This window comes from Rhinolophus sinicus, chromosome 1 (assembly GCF_057876585.1).
Source record: "Rhinolophus sinicus isolate RSI-liver-muscle chromosome 1, RSI-T2T, whole genome shotgun sequence".
In the NCBI taxonomy this organism is placed as follows: domain Eukaryota; kingdom Metazoa; phylum Chordata; class Mammalia; order Chiroptera; family Rhinolophidae; genus Rhinolophus; species Rhinolophus sinicus.
In genome coordinates, this window is record NC_142501.1 from 38,992,324 (window position 1) to 39,009,263 (window position 16,940).

The following is a 16,940-nucleotide window of genomic DNA, read 5'->3' on the forward strand; positions in this document are numbered from 1 at the left end:
TGGCTCATAGAGCTCACAGGATAATGATTTTTTTTGGAAACCAATGCTCAGAAATTGATCTAGAAATTGAATGCCAGAGTGAAGTCACAGAATAAAGTAAAAATTACATGACAGACTTATATTCACTGATTATTGTGTTCCTGGTTTAATCTATTTTAAAGCCTTATCAAAATTCTTTTTCTGGATTTTTTTTAGTTGGTTTTTGAATTGCTATTTGGGTCATTATTAGAACCTGGAGCAAGTCTATTCTGCCATATCTCTTCTCTTTCAATGGTACCAATTATTTTAATTTAGGATTCACATACTCAAAATGTTAGAAGTAGGTGTGCAGTTGAGGTAATTTTGTAAGCCCTTGCCATAAGAACAATGCAGTCCCACCTGGAAGTGTAGCTCTCTTGGAATAAACACACAGGGTGGATACACAGGGACAGGGGACTCCCATTAGGCATCCAGATCTGCCAATCAATGCTGGGGTTCAAAGAACCACATGCTCCATGTTTATTAGAGATCCTCCATTGCCACCTGAGCAATATGTCTCTAGGGAGACCATGGATGAGATGAAGAGCAGCTTGACAGGACCCTAAACCGAATTTGAACATATAACCCAACTTAATTTATACTATTCCTGGGCTTCAGCCTAAGATCTACTCTCTAGATGACACTACTAGACCTATTCTATCAAATCTGAAATGAAGATTTATTCATGCGCTACGGTAATTTTTCTCTTAACTACAGAATATGATTATATTACAGAATATTATACTTATTGAAAGAATTAACTATGTGGCATTTATTATTAATCAATATATTTGTTACAATTCTTAAAAGTGTGGCTGGATGATTCTAAATTATTTTGCAATAATTATTCTTGCTATTATCATATAAATCTCACAGTTTTAATCAGCTGTTGCATTCGCTCCCCTCCACCCCCCGCCCCCATGAACTGTAAACTCTGCTATTGTGGTTGGCCAGGTCCCTAACAAGAAGGCTTTGGTTAATCTAGCAGTGTTATAAAACAGATCAGATTTCCAGTTTGCAATTAATAAAAATATGATTAAATACATGAAGGCAAAGCAGAAGATAATTTAATCTTTCCGCTATGATTCAGAAGTCTGATATGAATATCAGGGTCATCACTGTAAACCTCAATTATAGTATTACAGAAGCGTAGGGAAATTGGTGAGTGGCATTCAAGTTGAAAGACTGCCAGACACCAGAATTTACTCCAGGTATTTATAACATCAGGTACCACATTCACTCATTTCCCCAATTACTGATCCTAGTACAGGATCTTGTAGAGTCCCCCATAGTTAATCTCAGCTGACTAAATCCATTCTTCTAGTCTACAATAAAAAAATGAAAAACAAAAACAAAAAACAAGACTGTTTCATTTTCATGGGATTATCCTCTCAAAAAACTTCTCCCTAAATAAAGACCCAATCATATGTTAAATCCTACTTATGAATATATTTGGATGTATTCCTTTTGGTATAACCTGTTATAGTTTCCATTTACAGTTTATACTTTCTTTCCATACTATACTTCATTGTTTAATAAAATATACTAATTATCACCCTCATGTCCCATAAAATTATTAGAGGGTCTTTTAAGAGGTTCTTTATGATTTGGTAATTTTCTTTTTTAAGAAGAAACTATCATCGAGTTAAAATTTTCTACAGATCTGAGAACTGTTGGTTGTTTCTAAAAAGCCGCTTTACGTTGTCAAATAAATCACAATATTTACAGGTCTTTGCAGTGTTTTAGTATGTATGTAAAATTTTCATTAGGAATGGGAAAGAAATAATATTTGCTTGCTTTCCACACCAATATTGAAAGGAAAAAATTAGTGTTTCTTTTCCTTTTCCTTCCAAACTTATCACTAATAGTGACTAAATGAAGATTTGGTAAGATAGGCTGAATAACTCTAAATGATCTCATTTGTACAAATTTTAGCATATGACTTCGGGCTGCAGGGTAGTCTTTATGTCACAAAATTATTGCTGTAACTCCAGCTATCACATCCATGTTCCAAGCAAGAACAGTAGTCAGTCCTCCCAGTAGCCCACCACCAGACACACAAATAAGGAGTTTTCCTGGAAGTCCATACAACACCTTCCATCCACATACCATTGACCTATACTTAGTAACCCCAATCTGCAAGGAAGATTGTGAAATGAAATCTTACACTGGACACAAAATCAGGTTTTTGTTACTAAGAAATAAGGGGTGAAAGGGAATGGGCTAGGCAACTAGCATTATTTGCCTCATTGTCTTTTTTAGCATATGTTTCCTTAGATGAACTGTGAGCTCATGGAAGGCTGAAATTATGTCAAAATAATTTTTGTAATCCCAGAACCAAATTTATTATGTTTTTTATGTTTGTTAACTAAAGAAAATGGAAATCTTTGCTAGCTATAGAAGGAAGAAGATGAAAGAAAAGTATAATAGGTGAGTAGATGGCATTAACTTATTCCATTTATATTGCCATATATTCATTTAACTGTTATTTCAACTAATATTAATTGAGTTTGCAGTCTGAGCCAGGCCCAGTGTCAGGTGTGGGGGATACAAAATAGTCCCCGGCTTCAAGAAGCGGGTAGGGGTGTGGATGGGGATGTTAGTCAGGGCTCCAAGAAATGCAGGTGACGTCTACAAGCTGGAAAAGTCAAGGAAATGGATTCTCCTCTAGAGCTTCCAGATGGGACACAGCCCTCACTTGATTTTAGGGCTCTACAAGTAAAGGAGCAAGTTCAGGGAAATGTGGTAAGGGAACTGAGAACTGGTCTCCTGAGTCACGATTTGAGTGGTTAGGAGGCTGTAAGTAGTCTGGGTGAAACACACAGTGGGGAAAGAAGTAGGGAAAAGGAAGAAAGATAGGTGGGGCTAGATAATAAAGAAAATGATAAGTTATATGCAGAAGTCCATAATTTATTGCTCCCAGCACACATACCTATTTGTTGCGACAAAATGTTTGTTCCTCCCTTGGACTCCTCATGAAACGATTTCCCAACACTATGCCCTTGATGGATCTGACCCACTGACAAGCTTCTTGGCTAGCCTAAACTATAGTCGCAACTGTTCCATGGACCGTTTCTAAGCATGGAGCAACTCTCTTCCCAGCATCTCATCTTACAGGATGGTGTTCCCTGGTGAACTGGTTTGGGAAATGCTGGTTTAGAATACATTTGTCAAACTTGGCAATACGACTTATGAGGGATTTCCAGAGAAAGGGATATATCCCCAGGGACTGCAGATGTGAACTTGGTTTTCTTAGTGTGCTAATACCTTGGGTTTCAATTACTTGGGTCTCTGGAGGGACCCATGGTTTAATTTAACTAATGAGTCTCCACTTCCACAATCTTATAGTCAAATAAGTTATCCCAATGACGATTTGACTAGTAATGGCAACAGTCGTCTCTTCCTGCAAATAATTCAATTCAGTTCACAACATATATGCCTAAAAATGTACCTACACCAATTCCTGTTTTCTTGGCCTATCCAGAAATGGGCCCTCAATCATTAAGCAGAGGTCACAAAGAGAAAGATTTGAAGATGCTATGCTGTTGGCCTTGAAGATAGGAGAAGAAGCCACAAGCCAAGAAATGCAGGTGTCACCTAGAAGCTGGAAAAGGATTCTCCCCCTAGAGCCTCCAGATAAAACACAGCCCACAGCTTGATTTCTAACCTCCAGAACAGTAAGATAACATTCTTTTGCTTTTAGCCATTAAGTTTATGGCGACGTTTTAATGTTAGCAATAGGAAACTAATTATAAATAATAATACACCTCTAGGTGCTGTCCACCCCCTCACCCCCATTCATTCCCATTGTTTTCCACGTAAGTCTCTCTTCCTTGGTACTCTCTTTTCTGTATTCTTACTTCCTTTCCAAGGAAGTCTCTGTTCCTTGATATTCTCTTTTCTATCCTCTCAGATTTTCTTAAAAACCAAATCTGATTATGTCACAGGGCTTGGAGTGCATGAACACTCACAGATTTTTAGTTAGAAACGTAACTAGAAATATAATTAGAAACCATAAATAAGGGTTGTTTACAAATCCTGTCAAGGACATTTGGTGTGATCTCAGGAAGGCTTAACAGGGATGTGATTTAGCTAAGGAAGCTTAAAACAAATTGCACTACACACTGAAGAAAGAATGCATTAACCACATGGGGCTGAGGTAGGGAAGAGATTTTCCTGGGTTTACCCAGGACTGAACAGGGGTAAATCCACTGAATGCAGCAGCCATCAGTAAGACACACGCTGGTTTGGAAGTGGGGCTACCTCCCCAGGTACCTGGATCCTAGTAAGCGCTTCTCTTAAATAGTGGGCATGGGTATTCAATCATAGTAAATTTCATCCTGATTTAAATGCTGGTCACATGACAGTTGGTTGTCATGAGTCAGTCAACTTGTTCACTTCTGGATGTATGATAAATTTCATGTCAGGACCCTGAGCAGATTAAGTTTCCAGATTAAGGTTCTCCTACTGGGTCCGATCCTGGATCCTGGTTTAACAAGAGCCACACTCCTGCCTGCTTCATTGGCCCGTTTCAAGACCTCCACAAAACAGGGATGACTATCACAGAAAAAAAAAAAAAAAAAAGAGGAAAGTTCTAAGGAGGAGGGAGAGGTCAACATTGCCAAAGGGCACAAGATAGAGATTAAAATTTTCCATTAGATTTGGCAATTAGGTGGTGACTGAATTTGTTCAGTGGAGTGAAAGGTTGACAAGGGAATGAGAGCTTAGGAAATGTTAACGTTAAGGCTGGAAAACTACGAGAAGACAATGTAGGCCCTACAGAGTCATCTTTAAAAACAATTCAAGTTATACATTCGAACCATAGAGAGCTCTTCTTGTCCCCAAATCCTCCAAATGTTGATTAGCCAAATTTGAGTCTTATCATCTCTCTCTCTCCTCAGTTAACCTCTGAGGTAGAGGAACCAATGAGCTGTGCAGTAACTAAAGGTCAAAAAAACAAGAGAAAGAAACAAAAGGCCTAAAAACCCAAACTCAATACAAACAAATCAGGCCCTGAGTAAGATGAGCTGTAAGAAGTTGCAGTTCAAATTTAATACCCTTCTTTTGATGATTTTTTTTAAAGTGTCTGGATAATTAAAAGGGGCATTTTATAACTGGAATGCTTTCTTGCATCTCATCCATTATCTTCACTGCACCTCCCTGCAAATGAATAGCTGTTGCTGAGTTGTGGGCAAGTGTGAGCGCAAGCTGGACCAAAGGCTGAATTCTGTCCTGTGGCCAGAGTAACTGCATGCCATGAAAAAAGGTGCAATAGTGAAAACAACAGACATTATCTGCCTTTCTAGATGAAAGCACTGTTTTCCCTACTTAACTATTTGTTAACTTTAAAGGGAGGTAAGAGGGGGGTGAGGGGTTCTGAATATGAGCCCAGCTCTTTCTAAACTTGGTTACTCACATCTGATTCATTCTCTGTGTTTTTCATCTCCTGTTATTGCCTGTTATTGCGTGCTGCTGAGAAGGGGTAGCTGAATCACTGCCACTCAAGATAAAAAGCAATTCAAACCTAGTCCTTGGGATTTGAAGCGTTTTACTTTTTTTTTTTTAAGCGTCTACGGGAAAAGCTTCCCACTTTCCCGGGGGACCATAGAGGGCAGTTTTACAAGACTCATCCCCGGGCTATGTTAGATTTTGTTCTTGTGAGAGTCAGTGAGGTACCGGTCATCTCACCATTTTGGCTTTCAGGCCCACATGCCTCGGTGGCTGGGGTGTGTGCGGCTGGCCGAGCTGCAGCGGGGCCGCGCTAGGGGGGCCGGGGTAGAGCGTGGCCCGGTGGGCCCGAGCGGCCCCGCCGCACTCCCCACCGCCTTAAAAACTCCCACAATGCAGCGCTGGCGTCCCAGTTCCGTTACAATGTCTCTCCCGGCGCCGGCGAACCGGCGAGGCGCGGGCGGGGAAGCCGGGAAGCGGCGTCTGTAACCCGAGCGCCCGGCCGAGGGTGGCGCCCCCTCGCCGCTTCTCTCGCGCGCTCAGCCCGCGGCCCGGCGAAGGGGCGGAGCCGCCCGGCCCCCAGCCCGGCCCCCAGGCCACAGACACCAGCCGCTAGAGCGAGCCGGCCGCCAACTCCGCTGCCCGCGCTCGCCCGGCGCCCCGCACTGCGCCCGCCGCCAGGCTCGTCGCCGAGCCTCGCCCGCCCGCGGTAGTGGCGGCGGCGGCGCTGGCTCGCTCCTGCCTGCGGCGCAACCGCTGCCCGCGCGATCGCAGACGCCCGCAGCCCCGCCAGGGGCGTCCTAACTCACCTAGCGCCGGCCGGGGAGGTGCGCGGAGCGGTCGCGCCGGGGAGCCGGGGCCTCCCTCCGGTGCGGCTCGCGCGGCCCGCGGAACGCCGGAGAAGGAGGCTCGCGGGGCTGCGCGGCCGGGGACAGGCGCGGGGCGGCCGCAGAGCTCGCAGCGCCGCCGCGTCCCCAGCGCCCGGGCCGGCTCCGCTGAGCGGCCTACGGGGGCGGCGCAGTTGCGAAACTGAGTGAGTATTAACTTTCCTTCGGGGCCGTGATTTCTAGGCAGCGTCTGGGACCCCTCCCTCCTCCTCCTGAAGCCTCCGATTCCCTTACCTCTTTTCACCTAGGGCGTCTTCGCCGGTCCTGCCCCCACCCGCCTCCCGCCGCGGGTTCCCGCTTCCTCCCGTTCATCTTTTCCCTGTTGTGTTCCCTTTTGCGCGTTCTCTCCGCGGCTCACACGCGTCTGCCTGAAAAGTACAAGCTTGTTTCTGGCTTCTCTGTTTCCTCCCTGTGTCCTTGGCAGGGTAGTTTAGAGGCCACTTTTGTTGGGAAGGGAGATGTACGTTTGGTTTCTCTAATATTGTGTTCTCCAAATGGAAATCGGATGCTCGATTGCCGGCTGACGGTTTGGTGGAACGCTTATTTTTTTCTTCTGGAAAAAAAAAAAAAAAAAAAAAAAAAAAGATTGGTTTATAGGTTTTTAAATTTTGTTTGAACGATTAACCCTCTTCCGTCCCTATTCTTCCTTGCTACCAACCCGTTTAGGGAGGGGGGGGTCCAGAAGAGGGGACTTTCAAAGTAATAACGTTTTGCAAACTAGAAACTTTAGAGGGTAAATCGCAGAAAACTTAAGATTCAACCTTAAGGGACGTGAGCTTTGAATGTGGGTCCTTGTGCGGCACTGGGTCTTAGAAGCCGAGTATCTGGGTTTGTAATCGAGTGTTTCGTTGTTATTTTAGCATCATAGAGCCGCCTGGTGTTGCTAAACCACTACTTTCTCAGCATCAGATGGCATCTTGAGTAGTGTGCAATATCGGATGTAATTGCGGGTCAGTATTGCCCCTGATCTTTAGGGATTTAGAAGGTCAATAGATATGCAGGGCACGTTCCATAGCTAACTTAAACCCAGCAGGTTAGCCCTGTCAATATACATCAAAGCATTGCATTAAAAAAAATTACTCCAGCCTGGTGACAGCGAGGACGAACATTTATGGATTTTCCGGTATAATGTGGCTCAGCAGTTCTTCATTAGATCTGTTGTATCCCCAGGAAGCACCTTTACATATGTATATATCACTGCTTTTCTGACAGTTGGGTTAGCTAGTACTCATTCTAATAGGAGACCCCAGGTAGTTTTATTATTTTTTTAAGTCTTTCAGCTTTGTGTTGCCAGGAGTTGGTGATCGTGCTATGGAGGAACAGAAAATGGGAAGCTTTCTTTATGGATTTTCCGCATCCTGTTCTTTGCCTGGTTGAGGCACTAGTGAATGCCAGCTAACCCTCTGCAGGGAGAGGTGCGGGGTGGGCACAGGAATCTGGATGCAGGACACAGCACTATCATTTTGGAGAGTGGTTTGTGTATTTATCTTTTAGTGGAAATATTAATGGTACTTTTATTCATCTCGATGGGGAACTCACCCCAAACCATAAAAATTATGTGACCATACCCCACTTTAAGGAGACTGAACATAATTTGATGATTATTCTATTGAAGGGTCAAATCCAACAAAATGTAATTTGTAATATACATGATAAAAACCTTTCAAAAATCTCCCCCTTGGGGTGGCCAGTTAGCTCAGTTGGTTAGAGCACGGTGCTCTTAACAACAAGGTTGCCGGTTCGATCCCCACATGGGCCACTGTCACCTGTGCCCTCCACAACTAGATTGAAACAACTACTTGATTTGGAGCTGATGGGTCCTGGAAAAACACACTTAAAATAAATAACAGTTAAAAAAAAAATCTCCCCCTTTCTCATTTTCTGTCGTTTTAAGAGTCTCAAGTTAGTACTTTTAATAATAGACACAATTGGCAGTAATGCATTAAATTCTTTCTGGGTTCATTGATCAAGCCTAATATCTGGGTTTCAGTAGCTGAGGGGAACATCAGAGAGCCCAGAGAGAGAGCAAATCATGGGACTGTGTAGATAGGAACGGCATTTCAGTTTGCTGAAGTGTCAACATGCTGCAGGGAAAAGCAGTTAAAAAGAAGAGAGAATGTTTAAGTTGTTTTTATGGTGAATGTTTACTGAATTTGGCATTTGGTTGAGACATCTGGGGATTGCAGATTTTAAATTCTATGCAGTTGTGTTGTTTCTTTTTGCCTATTTATATTTTTAAGGTTTCGATTTTTCACTGTGAATCTCAATGCTTGGCTTTTGTAGCCTTCTGTACTGGGTGGCTTGCATTAATTTTTGACTTGAATGCCTTGGTCATTTTGAGAAATGATTAGTATTTTAGAGTTCTCATTAATTGATCTGTGTTACGTGGATGTATGTCATGACTTGAAAGTAAAATGTTATTTGTTGCTGGATATCGTTGCTCTTTTCATTATGGTTAATTCCTGGCATAATGGTTTTGCTCACTTATTATAAAACGTTAAGCTCCTAGATATCTTGCTAGTATTCAAAACATTGCAAAACTCTTTGCAGGTAGAAGTGAAGTGGGGATGGGAGTGGGATTGGAAAACATTATGCATTAAATTTGACGATTTGGATTTAAAAAATAAGGTATCACCTGTTTAGTCTTCTTGCATGCTAGCTTGCTCCAACCCTAAGTAGTCTTCAAAATTCAAAGTGCAGAGATAGTTTCCAAGAACTCCATATAGTGGAAAGAATGCTAACCCTACAGCCAGCCAGCCAGACTTGGGTGGCAGGTGTGACTTTGTCACTCTGAACTAAATGAGCCTGGCCATGCTACTTCAACCTCTGTCATCTATCTACAGTTTGCTTTCTGTAAAAAGGGGATTGCTACTAAAAGGGATGCTGCTACAAGTAGAACACTCAATATAGTGATTGGCACATCTTCACTAAATGGCCGCATCTGAGACTTCTCCAGAACTGAACTCTTGATTACCCAGCCTTTCAAATTGTTTCTCCTGTTTTTCATCTCATTCATCCAAAGAGTGGCTCAGGCCAGAAGACTGGAGTTTGTGTACTCTCTCTTTTGTTCTGTCACCTCCACCCAAGCAGTTTGTCACAAAGTCCTGTCCACTCTTCTGGGAAAACCTCTTTCAAACCCGTTTGATTTTCAGTCTCTATTATGCTACCATCTTAGTTCAAACCACCATTTATCTTTGCCTGCTGCAGAGGCCACCTGCACACACTCTGCACCCCCTGCAGTCCTTTTTCCCACCAACAGCCTGAAAAAGAAGTCACTGGCAGTTTCAAGTCTTCAAATCTCTTAGGAAACACATTTATTCTTGTGATAAAATAGAAGATCCTCAGCAAGCCTACAAGGTCCTGTGTGACTTGGCCCCCACATCCCATCTTCATCTCTTGTCAGCCACCTTGGCAATTCTCTGGCAGACTCACCTCAGGGCTGTTGCTCATGCTGCTGGTCTCTCTATTTTAGGACCATCTCATTACTGGTTCATGTATCCTCTTCATAAAATGTCTGAGAAGGCCACCCTTAGCATCATGAACCCCTTTATTTTCTTCCTCATGGCACAATCATCTTTTCCCTTCTTAATATTTGCCACAATTTACAATTATATATTATTTAATTGTTGAATGTCTCTCTCTTGCCCTTGAGGGCAGGAATAATGTATGGTTTATTCAACAGTCTATACACAGTGTCTGGTATACATATAGTAGGTGCTCATTAAATAATTAATGTTATAATGAAGGAGATAATAATATCAATTTTGTATTTGTATCTTGATTGCCTTCTTTATCACCGCTAACTCTGCTTTTCGTAACAGAAAAGCCAGACCGGCACGCTCGTGTCTTCCTTCTTGGCTGGGTTTACGTATAATATGAAATAATGTTTGCAAACATCAGGTAAAAGTAATGTATTTGGGATCTGTGGAAAATTCATAGTAATAAATTGAGACGTTTTAATTAGTGTTACCCTTGTGATTTTCTGTTGTAGATAATCCTTTTTCCAAGTACATCGTTAGTTATGCTTTTTTCATTGGCACAGGATTACTGAAAGAAAAAATTTTACTATGTCATATGATTTTACACATGTCATGTGACATAACACGTTAGTCAGCAGCTATTGATTGCTTAGTGCCAGACTTCCAAGGAAGGTAGGGGAAACTGTGGTAGAAAAATGACAGGTATGGTACTGAGGATATTTAGTACTGTCCAGCTGTTGATGTGGCTTGCATAAATAACTAGATACCGTCTGACCATTTAGTTTTAAGGTAGAGGAGTACTGTAGTTGTTTAAAAATGGGAGCCACCTAGAGGTCTAGAAGTTCTTTTTTCCTTTCTCACTAAAGCATTCCTTGTTTTAGCCAAAAATGTCTCATGACTTTCAAAGGCCAAGGGAGGTTTAAAGCTTTGAGTATTTTTGTCATGTGGTTGCCCTTCACACAATATCCGATGCACTATAACTCTGAAGTACTTACATCTTTATTATTAATGCTTCTAGTCTCTGCTTCTTACATACTGAGCCATATTTTCTTTTGACTTGTTTTTTAGGACTTTAGTTTCCCTTTCGAATTTCATCTCACATCCTTAGAATATTCTTTTATAATTTTGTGTCTTGCAAGTCATTAAGTATACAGGGAACTTGGCAATTCATTCTAGTTCTTTCAGGATGTATTGTTTTGCACTCAACCTCTGGGTTCCCCCAAAAGTTATACCTCTGAGTGGTCTGTCTGGACCCTGCGATTTTGCTAGCCAGACGCTAGATGCCCTTGGGTTGGGAAAGCAGGGAGAATGAAAGCAGAATTTTAAAGGTCCTATTATGTACCAAGCTCTGGGCAAAGTGCTCTCACAAAAGAAGTGTGAATAGTTGACCTGGTCAAAATTATAAAAAGATACCTTAAACTTTTTATACATTTACTTCACTCAAGGAAATTGTTCCTGTGACACCGTCATTTCCGCACCCTGTATTTTCTAGTCAGGAAGGCATGACAGTAAAGAGGTTCTCTCTAGCCAGACTCTTTAGGTTACCTTGGTGATTATTTAAACCTGATTCAACTTGTATAAAATAATTGGAAGAGGGGCACACCATGAGATTAGCCTTTGTGGTAGGCCTCTGTGCCCTCAGGACATTTGCATCACAAGTAGCCACCACTGTGGAGGAGAAGAAAGTTAGGGTTAGGTGCCCTTGTTATTTTTTCCCTCAGTATGTGTGCTTGCTGGTTACTTTGGGTGACCTTGAACAAGTTGCCTGGAGCTTTTTAGCACCAACAATATTTATTACCTACTTATTTCACAGCCTTGCTATAAGATTTAGAAGACTTATTTTTGGCCTTTTTTTTTTTTTTTGTCACCTTCAAATATATCACAAAGCTCATTACAATTAACTCCAGTGCTGTCCAAGTTTTAGGCATGAAGAAAAATATTTTGTGAGAGAAATTTGACCTCCAACTACACCCGCAATCCAAGTCTTGCCTCATCACCCCCGCACGCAGCCAAAAGACCAGGACATAACCAGAACTTGACCACCCACTGGAACCCTTTAGAAGCCCAGGGTCCATTATCCAGGGAGATCTCACATTAACACCCCTTTGCCATAAATGGCCAAGTTCCAAGGTCCTCCAATTAAGTGCCCTCCCAGCACTTCTGCATACCTGTTCCCCCTAACGCTTTAAAAACCCTTAACCTAGTTCAACGAGCAAGATGGATTTGAGGCACCACTGGGTCTTCCATCTTCTCGGTACAACTTAGGAGTTTGTTCATATGTACATTGTGCTTTTAGTGTCCTATTTAAGAAGTTTTTGTCTAACCCAAGGTCACAAAGATTTTCTCCTATGCTTTCTTCTAGAAGTTTTATAGTCTTAGATTTTACATTTAAGTCTATGATCCATTTTAAGTTATTTTTTTTTAATGTAGACTTTATTTTTAGAGCAATTTTAGGTTCCCAGCAAAATTGAGCAGATTTCCCATATACTCCCTGTCCCCACACATACACAGCCTGCTCCATTATCAGCATCCCCCACCACAGAGGGACATTTGCAAACTGAACCTACATTGACACATCATTATCACCGAGAGTCCATACTTTAGAGTCCACTCTTGGTGTTGTACATTCTGTGTGTTTGCACAAACGTATAATGACATGTATCTATCTTACAGCATCGTACAGAGTAGTGGCACTGCCCTAAAAATCCTCCTGTGCTGTGTCTAGTCATCCCTCTCTCTCCCCTCAATCCTGGCAACCACAACCTTTTTACTGTCTCGTAGTCTGTGACACTTCCTGACTGTCATATAGTTGAAATCATGTAACATATAGCTTTTTCATATTGGCTGCTTCACTTAGTATTATGCATTTATGTTTCTTTAGCCCTGAATAGTATTCCATTGTCTGCATGTACCACAGTTTATCCATTCACCTACTGAAAGACATCTTGGTTGCTTCCAAATTTTGGCAATTATGAATAAAGGTGCAGTAAACATCCATGTGCAGGTTTTTGTGTGGACATACGTTTTCAGCTTCTTTGGCTAAATACCAAGGAGCATAATTGTTGGATTGTACAGTAAGCGTATGCTTAGTTTTTGCAAGAGATTGTCAAACTGTCTTCCAAAGTGGCTGTATGATTTTGCATTCCCAACAGCAATAAATGAGAGTTCCTGTTGCTCCACAGTCTCACCAGTATTTGGTGGTGCAGTGTTTTGGATTTTGGCCATTCGTATAAGTGTGTAGTAGTATCTTGCTGTTGTTATAATTTGCATTTCCCTGATGACATACGAGCTTATTTGCCACCTCTATATCTTTGGCAAGGTATCTGTTAAGGTGTTTGGCCCATTGAGTTAATTTTTTGCATTAGGTGAGTGATGGATTGAAGCTCATTTTCTGCATATGAAAATCTAATTGTTCCAGCATTATTTGTTAAAAAAAAGTATTCTTTCTCCCCTGAATTGCCTTTGCGTCTTTGTCAAAATTCAGTTGTCTATTATATCTCTTTTTATGGTGTCACTAAAGGAAAAGCAACTAAATCCAGTACTTAATGTTTCCTGTTAATGACAATTATTTCACTGTTTTCTCTCTTTGGAAAATCTTGTAACCTAGATCACGCCCTCCATTTTAATTTTTCTAGTGTTGATGATCTCTCTATTACAATATTCTATTGAATAATGTGTTACTGTATATATTGGAAAGAGTGCCCACTTAAGTTAAAAGCCTGAATTGACCTGGGTAGCCTTGGAGAAGTTAATGAGCTCACCTCGCCTCAAGTTTCCTGATCTTTAAATGGGGTTACAAATTTATTATAACACTCAGGGCTGTTTCAGAATAAAAGATGTTTACGTGTGTCCGTATATGGAAGTGAATGTATATGCAGTGTCTCAGTGAAGGGTTGATGCCTTTACCCCTTACTCAATTCCAGGGAGCTCTGTATGTATGCGTTCTGTCTAAACTGGAAGTCTGAACAGGCCTCAGTGCTCTTTGGAGAGGACAAGTACTAACCCTCCACCGTCTGTCCAGGCCGAAGGTCTGAGGAGCAACTGAGTTAGAGAGAACACTTTCAGTGTAGATCATCCAAGGGTGGGAGAAGAACGTTTGCTACCATGTTTCCCCAAAAATAAGACCTAGCCGGACAATCAGCTCTAATGCGTCTTTTGGAGCAAAAATTCATATAAGACCCGGTCTTATTTTATTATAAGACTGGGTCTTTAATATAACATAACATAATATAATATAATACCGAGTCTTATATGAATTTTTTGTTCCAAAACACGCATTAGAGCTGATTGTCCGGCTAGGTCTTATTTTCGGGGAAATGGTAGTTACCAAGGAAGGTCCCCTTATCCCCCACAGTCCAGAGTTGGCTATCTCCAAGGCCTTTCTCCACCAGTAATCCTTTCTCCATATTGAATTTCAATCTCACCTTCCCTCAGTCTGGAAAGAATATACTCAAATCTCGCTTGACACTGCTGCTCCTTCTAGCTGTCTCCTTTATCAGCCATATTTTATTCATCTGTGCTTAATACTTCTACTACATCACCTGCCAGCTCACGTCCCAGCCAGGTACCGTTTCTTAGACACAATTCTTGCCACAGGCTGCCATATCTTAATTGCCAAAAACAATGGAAACTTTTCACTCCTAATATAACCAAAGCTTTTTGTGGCGTTCTTACACCGTCGGGCTGTCTCCCTCCATCTTAAAACTTCTCCTTCTTGACTTCCTTGTCATCACTCTGTCTTTGCTCATTCGTTCATGCAACAGTGAACTACATGCCCTTCTATGCATGAGGCTGTAGCAGAGAACAAAACAAGATTCCCGCTCTCGTGGGAAGTGCACTCTACTGGGGGGAGTTAGATTAATAAATAAATGAGCAATTTTAAATTTTTTATATGATGATAAATGCTTTGGAGGAAGAAAATGAAGCAAGGTGGAAGCTCTGAAAATGCTGGGGGTGGGAGTGCTGTTTGATACGGTTATTTGATATTGGATGGGCAGGAAGTCCTCATTCACGAGAGCTCGCTTGGTAGAGACTTTAATGAAGCGAAGGAGCCAACTCTGTAACTGTCTGGGGGAAGACCGCTCCAGACAGAGTAGACAGTGCGTGCAGAGGCCCTGGAGCAGGTGCATACAGGTGTGCCCACGTCATAGCAGGCAGACCAGTGAGGCCAGGCGGCGTGTAGGGGAAATAGCAGGAGATGAGGCAGAAGAGATGGTGGGAGCCCGTGTATACTAGGACCCTGCTGGTTGTGACACGGATCTTGGTTTTTTCTCTTGCGTGAGAAGACAGTTGCAGGTCTTGAACAGAGAAATACATGGAGAGTAGCATGGATTAGGCAAGAGCACAAACTCTGGGGCTGACTGCCTGGGTTAAAATCCCAGCCCTGCAGCTCTGTGACCGTGGAGTAGTGCTGTAACTTCTCTCTGCTTCATCAGTAAAACACTATCTCATAGTGTTGTTTTGAAGATTGAATGAGTTAATATTTGTAAAGAATTGAGCATGGCTGATAATAAGTATTATAAAAGTGTCTTTTTAAATAAAATTAGTAAAATTGAAAAGGCTCACTTTACTGCATGGTGGAAAGGGCTTGTTAAGGGGAGTTACGAATAGCAGCAGGAAGCCAAGAAATGGAAACAACCTATGTGTCTCTGAATGGATGACTGGATAAAGAAAAGGTGGAATATATTATATACAGTGGGATATTCAGCCAGAAAAAGGAAGGAAATCCTGCCATTTATAACAACATGGATGGACCCAGAGGGCATTATGCTAAGTGAATAAGTCAGACAGAAAGACAAACCGTATGTTCTCACTTATATGTGCAATCTTAAAAAAGGAAAAAAAAAACCCAGCCGAACTCTGGCATTGGTGGTTGCCAGAGGTGGGGGTGGGATGGAGGGGGGTGGGTGAAATGGTTGAAGAGGGACAAATGGTACATACTTTTGTTTTTTGTTTTTTTTTTTGTTTTTTTTACTCTTTTTTTAAATTTAATTTTATTAAATTTATTGGGGTGACAATTGTTTGTAAAATTACATAGATTTCAGGTGTACAATTCTGTATTACATCATCTATAAATCCCATTGTGTGTTCATCACCCAGAGTCAGTTCTCCTTCCATCACCATAATACTTTTGGTTTTAAGATAAATAAGTCCCGGGATGTAATGTGCAGCATAGTGACTTACTCAGCATGGTGACTTAGAAGATGGCGGGAGGAAGACCAGTTAGGAGATGACTGTAGTAATCCCCCCAAAGGATGGCTTAGATGAGGTGCTAGTGGTGGAGGTGGAGAGAGGGGTCACCTTGTGGGTTAGTTTGGAAATGGGGATGACCTCTTGGCCAGAGGATTAGATCTGCTCTTCCCTTCATCCCTGATCTTTCTAAGACTTTTTTTGCTGCCTCCTTCTCTCCCCTTTGACCGGGGATTCTCAAACAGGGTGGTACTATTTGGAAATTTGGAGGGCATTTTGGGTTGTCACAGGGACTAAGCTGTGGGTATTTCCAGGGTTGAGTGTGCAGGGGCGGGACCAGGGGTGCTCAGCACCCTTTGTGGTAAGACTTGTCCCTTGCAGTTTGCTCATCCTGGTTGAGCAGTGCAGCTGCAGACCTTCTTCCCTCCTCCCCCGCGCACCCCAGCCCAGGATTTTATTTTTTAACCCGCAGTCCTGTGTGGGCAGCAGGGGGCCTATCAGTATTTTTTCCAAAATATTGTTTATTTATGTACATTGGGGGCATGAGAATTTTCATCAAGTTTTCAAAAGTGTCCATATCCTAAGAATGTAAGAATTCCTCTTATGAGTGATCTCACCCATTTTCGTTGTTTTTACTGCAGCCTGCATGGTGATGGACTTCCAAATCTGTTCTTACAATGCTCTGAACTCAGACTTCCAGACGCCTTGCTGCTGAGCCCTGCAGCCGTGGCTCAGCATCCGCGCGGCTCCTAACTTCTCCCTTATTTCCTGCTTGGGGTTGTGGGACCAGCACCCACCTCACTCGTATTCTTGGCCCTTCCTGTGCCTCCTCACCTTGACGAGTCTATCTGTTCCTTCTGATTTTACCTCCTGGTCAGCTGAGGAAATCTTTAGCATCTCCCATTTAGATTTTACCAGT

At 42.2% G+C, this 16,940-nt stretch overlaps 2 protein-coding genes across 8 annotated transcripts in view; one reads left to right on the forward strand and one right to left on the reverse strand.

The window, feature by feature from the left end:
* LMNTD1 (lamin tail domain containing 1) overlaps positions 1 to 6,416 on the reverse strand; it is a 387,606-nt gene extending 381,190 nt beyond the window's left edge. For 4 of the 6 annotated variants that reach the window (XM_074325915.2, XM_088798497.1, XM_088798463.1 and 1 more), the window contains exon 1: positions 6,276 to 6,416. The gene's annotated coding sequence lies outside the window, so the exon portion shown is untranslated. The remainder of the gene's footprint in view (positions 1 to 6,275) is intronic. The other 2 variants (XM_088798479.1, XM_088798503.1) reach the window with 2 other exon arrangements.
* RASSF8 (Ras association domain family member 8) overlaps positions 5,900 to 16,940 on the forward strand; it is a 102,761-nt gene continuing 91,720 nt past the window's right edge. For both annotated transcript variants that reach the window (XM_074325909.2, XM_019737627.3), the window contains exon 1: positions 5,900 to 6,499. The gene's annotated coding sequence lies outside the window, so the exon portion shown is untranslated. The remainder of the gene's footprint in view (positions 6,500 to 16,940) is intronic.